Source organism: Cyprinodon variegatus, unplaced genomic scaffold, assembly GCF_000732505.1.
Source record: "Cyprinodon variegatus isolate N-32 unplaced genomic scaffold, C_variegatus-1.0 Scaffold1865, whole genome shotgun sequence".
Lineage (NCBI taxonomy): Eukaryota > Metazoa > Chordata > Actinopteri > Cyprinodontiformes > Cyprinodontidae > Cyprinodon > Cyprinodon variegatus.
The window spans coordinates 62,365-73,181 of NW_015152318.1; the positions used below are offsets into that span (position 1 = coordinate 62,365).

At 40.6% G+C, this 10,817-nt stretch overlaps 1 pseudogene; it reads right to left on the reverse strand.

Annotated features, from left to right (window-relative positions):
• Positions 1 to 10,531, reverse strand: part of LOC107104740 — an 11,605-nt pseudogene extending 1,074 nt beyond the window's left edge.
• Positions 10,532 to 10,817: the final 286 nt, after the last annotated feature.

Below are 10,817 nucleotides of genomic sequence, written 5' to 3' on the forward strand. Positions count from 1 at the left end.
CCGTTAGTTGCAAGTGATGAGGAGGAAGGACGGAGGAGCAAAGGAGGCATCCTGGAGCCTCCAGGAGATAATGGAGGAGCTGCAGAGAAGGAGGTAGAAACGGCAGCATCTGAGGGGAAACTGGAGGAGGAGACTGCATGAGGGGAGCTCTGGATGTGGTTCTGGTTCTGATGGGTCCTGGAGTACGTGTGGATGACTCTTTGCCTGGAGTCTCTGGCCAAAAGGTCCTGGGAGGAAGCAGCTGGAGAAGAAAAGCACAAAAACTTAGTCTGGTCCTCTGGGTCTTAGCGCCACACTGAACAGAACCAATCGGGTTTTAGGCAGATTCAACTTCTCTTATGTTAAAGAAGAAGAACAAACATTCTTCATCTTCTTACCTTCATCATCAGCCTGGCTGAACTCTGGGGAGGAACCCATCAGTTCTTCTGTGGAACATCAGAAACATTGTGTCACCAAAAACAGAACCTTTGGAACCGACCGGACCATGCCCATGGTTCCAGTTAACTCTCAATGTTTCCTTCTTTCATCCAAACAGAACCAGCTGATCCAGAGGGTCAGATGCCACAGAGGAAACCCACAAACGGACCCACCCTGTGTAGAACCACTCTGCATCTATCCCCTCTGGGTCTATTCGTTCTGTGTCTACTTGTTGAAATCCTTTAAAGACATCTTTTTCAATTTTTTTATGCATTTTCCGCTCATTTTACACAAGTATTAAAGATTTAAGAGAGTTACAAACATTAATAAATGACAAAGTAAAACATAAATACCTGGATGAAAATTAGATAAGTTAAATAATGAATAAATGGAGTTAGTTCTCCCGTCTCTTGAGCCCAATTTTGGACTGTGGAAGTTCTGGTCCAGTCCGTTTAAAGATGGAAGCGGAAACACAAAAGTTAACTCTGCAATGATCGAATCAACTGGGCTGACAGAACACGGACTTACCGAGTTCTTTCTCTGATGAGGAGTGAGGCGACTTGTCGAAGGAGAGAACTCCTCTGTTAGACTCTGAGTTCTCACTCAGGCTCAGGTAGGAATAGGGGGCTGCGTTCAGGAACTGACCTTTCTGGAAAGTCTTTGGAAAATCCTCATCGGGACTCATGTCCTGATCGTTCTCGCCATCTAAGAACCCGGACATGAAAGCAGTTAAAGTACCAGCTGGAGCCTTGGTTAGATCTGAAGTTAGATTTGATTGTTCGCTGCCTGAAATGGCCAATTTTCTTCAGAAGCCCACAGCAGACAAACCACAGAGATCCAGTTTTTAAGCAGCTACAGGCAGGTCGGCTACTTCTGAAGTTAGCTCAGTTTAACTTAGGAGGTTTTTACTTTTAGTTCTTGTCACCATCAAACAGATTTTATTATCAGATCAGAACCAGGCAGCGGGTTTTCAGCCATTGGTTCATTTTTAAGGCTAAAGCGGTGACCCAAAGGAATGTCTTCCAACCTCAGCATCCAGGGTTTGTGATGATCACTCACCCACTCCGGGGCACTGGACCCCTAAACTGGATACGTTTCTAGTAAGACCAGTGAATTTAAGCGCGGAGAACAGGATCTGAATAGGACTTTGGTCCAGACTTTAATTAGGCCGCTTCAGGACATTATTCAGAGGTCTTTTTGCCATGCTTTGGATCATTGTTCTGCTGCAGAACCATAGTGTGATGCGGGATGTTCTGGTCAGGAGCAGATTCTTCAAAGCAAACCCAGAAAATCCCACCACCATGTCAGACTGTAGGTGTTATGTTCTGGTTTTCTTTGGTCACATATGGTCCACTACTGATTCATCTGTTCACAGAATATTTGAGAGGCTGCTTGCTGCAGGAGAATCGATTCATGTTTTTTTCCCCCTCCGTTTTATTTTTATCCATTTGCTCCTGGGCGTAATTCTCCATCCCGTGCTGTGGTGGCGCTAAACCTATTTTGCCCTCCTACCTCGCTTCCTGGTTATACTCTTACAGCAGTGTGTTGCAGTGAGCTTGACACAGACATTTTTGCTTTATGAGACAATTCCGGGTTGGGTCGGAATAAAGAATGAAGTTCAATTTTCCCCACTCAGCTTATTTTGATCTAACATCAACCTTTTTTTAATGTCGTGAAATGTTTCAGTGTGATTAAAAACCCTAAATGAACTGATCAATGAGGAGGCAAATACTGTTCCCAGCTCTGTAGACGATTACGTTCAGACTTCTTCTAACCTCTGTTAGGACTCATCATCAGGATCCTGTGGACCATCCTCTCCACTGGGCCCAGTTTCTTCTTCCTCAGGTTGGGGCCGTTGGGGCCCCTCAGGGCCAACATCCGGCGCTTTCCATCACATTTAAGGTCGGCCCACTTCTTCATGATCTGACGAACCTGTGGAACCAGCAGAAGGCAAAATCCTTTGAATGGATGAACTCCAGGTCAGGTGGATTCATTCATAGTGATGAAGCTCAGCGGACCTCTCTGTGGTTCTCTCCCAAACCGTTGATCTGATCTGTGATTTCTGCCCACTTCTGCTTCTTCAAATCCACAGACACGCCGCAGTTAAACTTCTCTGGAGGGAAAAAAACGCTCAAATGGGACATTTTCACATAAACAAACAGCGATGAATAGTGATGCCCTTTAGAACATGACCTAGTATCCTTCCCCCACTGTCAGGGCCTTAAGTTAAACATGCTAATATAAAGAAACCTCTAGCTTCAAGTTCATCTTCAACTTTTCATTGTTTTCAGGGTAAAAAACACATTTTGGTTCTTCAATGAAATTCATATTATAATAGAAATTCATCATTAACATTTCTACTCAGGCAGAATGAAACCAAGAGAGGGAAGAGATAAAAAAAGTAGGAAGAAAGGGAACAAGGATGGAAAGCCCACAAAGAAGAGAAGGAGCCAAGAGGCGCACAGCAGCTGTGGAGGAGCTGCACGGTCCAACAGCTCAGGTGGGACAATCTGTGGAAAGGTCAACAGTCTGACCTTTATGGAAGAATGTTTGCAATCTGTCATACATCATGTTGGAGAGACAGCAGAAAACTAAATCCCCTCAGTGTAACACAGTTGTAGCAGTATCATGCAGTGGGAGAGAGAAGCTGGTTGATAGAAGCTTGATGGCACTAAATCCAGAGGCTGCGAATGAACCAAGACTCAGCTGAAGGGATGGGTTAGAAGGCGTGTCAGAACGGCCTAGTCAAAGTCCAGGCCTGAACTGAGGCCTATGGCATGACGTAGAAACTGATCCTCTCAGAAGTCCTCCATCCAATCTAATTGGATTGGGAAAAATTTCAAAGCTCATAAACCCTTATTCTTTATTCAGGGTTTATACAGAAACCATTAACTCCAATTAATTGATTTTTATTCTCTTTTAATGCTCTTAGAAATAATTTTAATGCCATCAACAAGTACCCATGGCTCTCGTGTGTGTGTGTATATATATATATATATATATATACAGCGGATCAGCAGAAGCTCCTGCTCCTTCCTAAAAACCTCCCCTTCCTCTGCCAACGTCTAAATTATTTCATCTTCAACTCTTTAGGTTTCAACATTTCTTAAAGCCCAACAGGATATTATATATATTATATTAAATGTCCAAATGTGCGCTCTAATCATTATATATGGGACTATATAGTGGATACAGCATTTTAAATGAGTGTCTGAACTTCTGCTGGATGAAAAAGGAGTGGATTCCAAATTTCCCACAATGCACTTTGAAAAGTAGTGATTATCCATGGTCACTAATCGAGCAGATATATCCTGGAACAATTTGTAAAGCATCATGGGATTGGTTGTCACAGCTACCCGCTGTCGCCTATGGCTGTCACTTCCCGACACGACACGCAGAGTCACGTGACCAATGGAGAGTGAAAAGCAGTGACCATCTGTCCCAGAGGTCATTAAACCGAGTTCACTATAAAGTCCACTATATACTCTCTGCTCTATATAGTGATTGAGGGATCAGGGGTTGTGGCGGACGTTCGGACACAGCCAGAGATCCTGTTTCACATTTAGGGGTCAATGGGTCAACTTACTGAGGAGGATGTGTCTGTTCTTCTTCACCTCGTCCAGCAGCATCTTGACCTCTGTGTATGAGAACCTGGGTTTGGGTTTTAACCCTTCCTTTACTCCTCTCTGTGAAAACTCTTCATCCTCTTCACCCCACAAGACTTCCGCGGCGCTCGGCTCCATCATCGCACTCCTTTCTGGAGAGTCCATCTGAACACCGTTGAGCGCCGAGTCCATAATCTACAGGGACCTAAAGTGAAGCGGAGTCAGAGAGGAATGATGGATGAGAAAGAGAGAAGAGGGTCATCCTTATCTGTAGTTGAGGCAGTCACAGTGGAAGACGTGGACTGACTACAACCCTAAACAACATGGATACCAAAATAACTCAATGATCAAAATCTTCTGATGAACATATACAGCTGTTTGGTTTTTTTTGGTGGCTGTTTGGTGCGGCTGGTCGACCATAGTCTGCCAGACAGAGCCCGAAGCTTTCTTTCTGAAATGGGTTGTTGTGTGATGACTTCATTATCCTTATTTTTCAACTTTATTCTCCTAATATTACGACTTTATTCTCATATTGTTACAACTTTATTCTCTTAATTTTATCACTTTATTCTCGAAAGAAAAATCTCTAGCCTGGCCCAACTACTCCATTGTATATTTGTCATGTTGTTACCTGTAATATTGTTTTTTTTCTAACCAATATAGCACTTCCTCCCTCTGCTCTGATCATGACTCAAATGATGCCTGAACCTCTTTCTGTTTCTATGCATCAAACCAAAGGAAACATTTCGTGTGCAGAAAGTTCCCTTACATAAAAAAAAATAAGCATCACATCTGTTCTTGAGGGATGATGTCTCATTTCAGTCAGTAAAAGGAAACGGCTTGGATCAAACTAAATGACCCAGATTTTCTTTTGCTTTGAATATATTCTGATCTGCGCCACAGTTTAGTTTCTCATCCTGATGCTCCAGCTTCCTCTCACTTCTTTCTGGTATTAACAAAAGGATGCAATAAATATTCATGGCAAACATGACTCTTTGCTCACAGGATGCGTCCCTTAAATTAATCACATCTCATTGCGGAAAACAAAGCAGACAGCTGTGCCACTACTCTACAGTCTCACTTTGATATCAGAGCACTAAAATCAAAAGAACTTCATTCTCGATAAGCTCTATTTCCATATGCACAAACAAACGTCACCATAAACTTTCCATTTGTTTGATAAAAACAGTCCATTATCTTCTGTAGGTGCTGCTGATTTGATGCAACAAAAACTCACAATAAATAATCTGGCTTTTGATGTTTCAGAGGGAAATTATACAATTTCCTTCCATAATTATCATGTTATGCATTAATACTTTGTGGTAATTTTGTGTCAAAATTCTGACAATCTTAGAGTCAGATCTTTATTTGCTATTTGATGTGAGAGAGGGGCAAAAGGGTTAATAAATGTCCACAAACTAAAGGGTAATCTAGTTTAATGGTGTTCATAGTCAGTAGCTGACAGCAGGGTTTAATAACTAAGCAGCAAAAGATGAGGGGTCTGTTTCACAAAGCAGGTTTAACTAACTTAAATTCAAATCTGCAACTTTAAATTTATCTAGCTTAATTATGGGAACTCTGAGTTTTTGGTTTCACAACCGCTGCTATGAATTAGCTCATCAACCCTAGATAGGTCCACTCAGAGTTGAACACTTGTGTAACGAGTGTGAGAAGCCATGCGAGAAATCACCATGACAACAGGAACTGCTTATTTCACACTGGAACTAGAGATTTTAATTGAGAATGAAAAAGAATGGGGGGTGGGGGTGGGATGGAGAATGTCCTTCTCTTCTTGAAGTATTCCCTGGATAATAAAAGAAAAGATTTCTACAAGAGCAAATTTATTTTGTTATTCCATGGATTGGAACTGATGTCCATGATCTTCTGCAACTCTCTTCAATAAAAGCCATGTGATAAATTGCACGTTATATTTGCATTTTCAAATTATACAAGTTATGTTTCTAATTTCTTAAAGCTTGAATTACTGCATATTTTAAAAACATTTCTTGAGTCCTTGAGCTCTGAGAGTTGCGTAGGATCCATTAGGAATACTGTGTTGGCATTTGTATTGATGTACAGCCAGAAACTGACAAAGGAATAATCAATTAATGGATTATCTGTTTACAAATGTTAGGGTTAAAGCCTTGTACTCTAAGATAAATACAGTTTATGAAACCCCCTGTCATACCATGACAATTTAGACCAGCATTTGCCTGACGTATGAAAAATCGAGCAAAAACGCTGACATACGTTGGATAAGTTATGGATCAGTTTTTATGAGAACGCTAAAAAACGCTGCCACACATCGACATACTGCAAATATGCTGCGGTCAACACAATCCCAAGGTGAAATGTAGCATTGTCTGCAATTCTGATCCAGTTTGAAGATGAACTGCAGGAATAAGGTTTGTTTCAAAGACTGGAGAATTCAAAATGTATATATCGTTGCAGACCACTAACTGGCAAACACCAGAAAGGCTAAGATGCCTTTGTTAACTACCTCATTTGACGAGTCAGAATGATCATTCAAGATATCTGAAATAAAAAGTCCGTCAAGATTTAAAAAAATGTTCAAGGTATCTCTAAATATTTTTGAGATTCTCCAAAGGAATTTTGACAAGTCGAAAATATAATTTTACATCTCTTTAATGTTGAGGACTGCTTTGAGTTTTAACTGCGGGAACAGAGACAGAGGCAAACATGACGCGAATTGGCTGAAGAGCGGTTATGTGGGCGGATTTTAAGCGGACAGACACAAGGCAACGCAGACTCATGACGATGTCCCTAAAGTGAAAGCACCTGCTGAGGTCAAAGCTGAATGTTGCTGTGATTTGCTCATGCTGGCCCAGTCCCAGTCCGCCCCTAAACACTAACCCTAAACACTGGCCCTAAACACTAACCCTAAACTCTCCATTTGCATGTTCCCCGGAGGTCCGTTACATTAAGGATTGTCCCAAACCACCTAGTGGTCAGCATCAGTTCAAACTCGCTACGTTCAGGGAGCGGGCGTAATGGCGAGCTAGCTGCAGAGGAAACATTACCATTCAAATGTAGGGGTGTGGGAAATAATCGTTTTGGTGATATATCGTGATATTCGGCTGCCCAATATAATATCGATCTTTCACTTCTTAGTATCGATTAAAAAAAAAAAAAGGGCTACCTCTGCACCACCACTCTGGCAGAAAGCGCTGTGAAACCCTTTAACTGTGCGTGCAGCACAAAATCTGTATTTGAGGCAGTCACAGTGGAAGAAAACCCCACACAACATGGATAATAATACCTAATCAATATTTTCTGATGAAAATATACAGAACTTGCTGTTTTATCTCATCATTTGATTTTGATAGCAGGGGAAAACATGGCAATATATAGTGATACTGCAATATCGTGATAATATCGTATCGTCACCCAAGTATCGCGATATGTATCGAATCGCAAAACTCATGCCAATACTCACCTCTATTCAAATGTAAGTTCTGCTGGTTTGCTGCCTCTTTGTCTCAATAACAAAAAATCCCAGGTTAGGAAAAAATGTAAAAGTCATCAATCGCTAAAGGGAAGGTCCTCTATGAAACAGCATTAGTAGTTGACCGTATAAATGTGCTTAAAAAAGGGGCAAATGTTTGATGCCATGTCAACCTGCATCACAGAGCTACTGCCATGCACTGTTGCCATAGCAACAACTGCTTTATTTTGGGGAGGGTAGAGGGTGTCGCCTTCTCCTTTACACCCTCTACCTTCTATCAAGCTGCGAGTGTGACTTCATTGGGAGAGAAACTCAATATTTAAAGGTAAGGGGGCAGATTTGATCTAATTAAGCTCCTCCAATCATCCCTTAATATGAAAAAAAAATCATATTTGGACATTAAACTTCAAGTTGTTTTAATTAATGATACAAAATAGTTACATAGTTATTATCCCTAGTAACTTTTTGGGAGAAGTACTAGTAAGTATAACTAGTTCCTTTTTTAAGTAACACACCCAGAACTACTGGTTTACAGTTGCTGATCTATTATTGAAGAGCAGAGATTAGCCTACGTTCAACACTAGGGGGCAGCAGCGTTTTTTCATCAACAATGATGAAATTATTTCGTTGACGCCCCTTTTTTTCATGATAACGAGAACTGATTAGTTAAACATGGATCTTTGACAAAGAAAACTTGAGCCGACTAAAACGATCACATATTGTAATGACTTAAATGCAGCTAAAACTATTAATAGTTTTCATCCTGAAGACTAAGACTAAATCTAAGATGGCTATAAAAAAAAAAACACTGGGGGGGCAGTACAACAGTGTTAAAGATAGCCATGATGATAGCCATGGGAGATGTTTAAAAAAAAAAAAAAAAAAAAAATATGCAACACTCAGCTCTGTGAGCCAAAAACTTTCTGATATTTAGTGGAAACCATCACATGAGTGCGCTGTAGAGCTGAACTAGGGATCATCAGCTGGTATCAACCAAAAAAAAAAAAAAAAAAAAAAAAAAGACAGACCTGAAGATAATAAAGGAGACGCTGCTGTTATTATACATGAGACAGAGTACAAGCAACAAAACAGATTAAGCCGATGAGCGGCAGGATGGGCATCCCGTGGTCATCAGTGGTAGTGGTTTCTGTGCGTTCATATCAAACCAAAATGAAGCGAGTGATTTCCATATTATCCCTGCATAGTAACGCTCGCTAATGGGAAAGATGAGTTTCAAGCACATATCTTCCAAGCACACAATCACAGAGAAGTTCCACTGAAAACACAGAGAGAACATACCGACATCTCCTGGAAGCTGAGAATCTGGACTTCTCTGTTAATTCGCCTGACGTTAACCAATCAGGGCCTGGAGTCGTTTAGCCTTTAAGCTTCATATGTTTTCTATGCTATCTTTGTGTTAAGGGACTTCATTATTTCAATTATTTCATATGTCCAGGCCGATGCCAATTTAAAGAAATATATCTTAGCAGTGGTGTATTTATAGCCTGTTTCTATCCAGAGGATTTCAATATGGGTCAGAGAGCCTAAAATTAATTTCTTATGATAGGGTTTAACTTTTAATTTGGCCCAGACAGAGGATTACAGCAGGATTCATTGTGTGTTGTGGCTGGTAATGTAATGTAAATCAATTTATTGTCCCATGATTGGGATATTTGTTCTCTGCATTTGACCCATCCTCTTGGGGAGCAGTGGGCTGCCACTGTGTGGCGCCTGGGGAGCAATCAGGGGTCAAGGGTCTTGCTCAGGAACCCAGAGTAGAGACTGTGGGGATGAAACCTGGGTACTTGTACCTTCTAAGAGCACAAGCGCACTGGTCTGACCAATAGGCCAACTCTCCCTTATTGGTTCCAATAGTACAGCTGCCTTAAATGCTATTTACTGGTTCACAAAGTCATAAAGTTATGTGTTCTGAGAGCAATCTAAGTACATTATACAATTTTATGTTTGATTTTAACATGAATTTTTAAAATGCCTATACATTGTACTTTCAGAAGCAAATTGTCTTCATCTTTACAATAATTGAATATTTTAAAAGATTTTTTCAGTGTTTTGAGATGTTTTAAAATTACACGCCTTATCCTCAAACTAACCGTGTTTTTATTTTCTCTTAATGTAATAATTTGTTGACCACCCATTCTTGTATTTTTGCATGTGTCTCTCAAGGCTGTATTAAAAACACTCCTTTTATAAATCATATAATTTTCTGCAGTTATAAATCTGACCTTTAAGCATATTTACTAAAATCAAAGGGCAAAACCTAAATAAAAGAATGTTTACCATAAAAATAAACTGATGGTAAAAATCTCAGTTAATCTAGTTAATGTAGAAATGTGCTGGTTTAAGTGAATATTATATTTTTGACTATATCTTGTATATAAAAGAGTTTATTTCCTAACTTAGAATAATCCAAGTCTAAATGTCGTAAAGCCCGTTATATGGCTGCTGTTAACAGTTTGCGCATTTGTTAACGAGCTAATTCATCTGATTTAAAGTGAACGTTGCTTTGGGTCACGTGTTCAGCGTGAGCCAATCAGCAGCAGCGCTGCTGTGTCTTTGTTGAGCCTGTCCTCCTCCTGATGGTTCAGTCGGGGAGAGGTCTTCAGACACCACTACGGTTTACATGGCCGCGCCGCTTTTTTTAAGGCTTGAAAAAATCGTGAACCTTTCGGTATTGACCAACTTGCTAATCTAGAATGTTTCGGTAAAACCGATGTTAGGTTTTCTGCGTTATTCGGAGGTTTCATCGCGGCTCGCGGCGGCAAACATGGAGGACAGCGTCACCGTTTTTTTATGGAGCGGCTCTCGCATTCTTCTCTTTTGTGTAGCTTAAACATGTTCGTTTATTTCAAACGAACACTAGTTTGGTCAGTATTGTAAACAACAGAGAGTGGGAAATAATTACCAGAAAAGTAAAAATGGCGCAGACCTCCACCTTCTTCCTGTGCGGTTCTCCCGAAAGTTCGGAGTGACGCGAAATGCGCAGACTCCGCTGTCAGCGGACCTATTTCCTCCCCCCCCTCCCTCTTGTTTTGGACGCGCAACATTTTGACCCAGCTGCACGCCCCCTGCTGGCATGGAAACTGTTAACACCAACCACTACATTTCCATCCAAAACAGACAAACCACTCAATGATTCATTTTTTTAATTTGATCTTTCACAAGTATTGATTTTATTTTAGAAACAGAACATCAAAATTAGCTTTCTTTTCAATAAGTCTTGAGTATAGCTCTTCTGTAAATGTCATGCGATAACTACAGGGGAAAACCAAATAAAACCTTAAAAGGAATGCTTTCGCAGACACAATTTT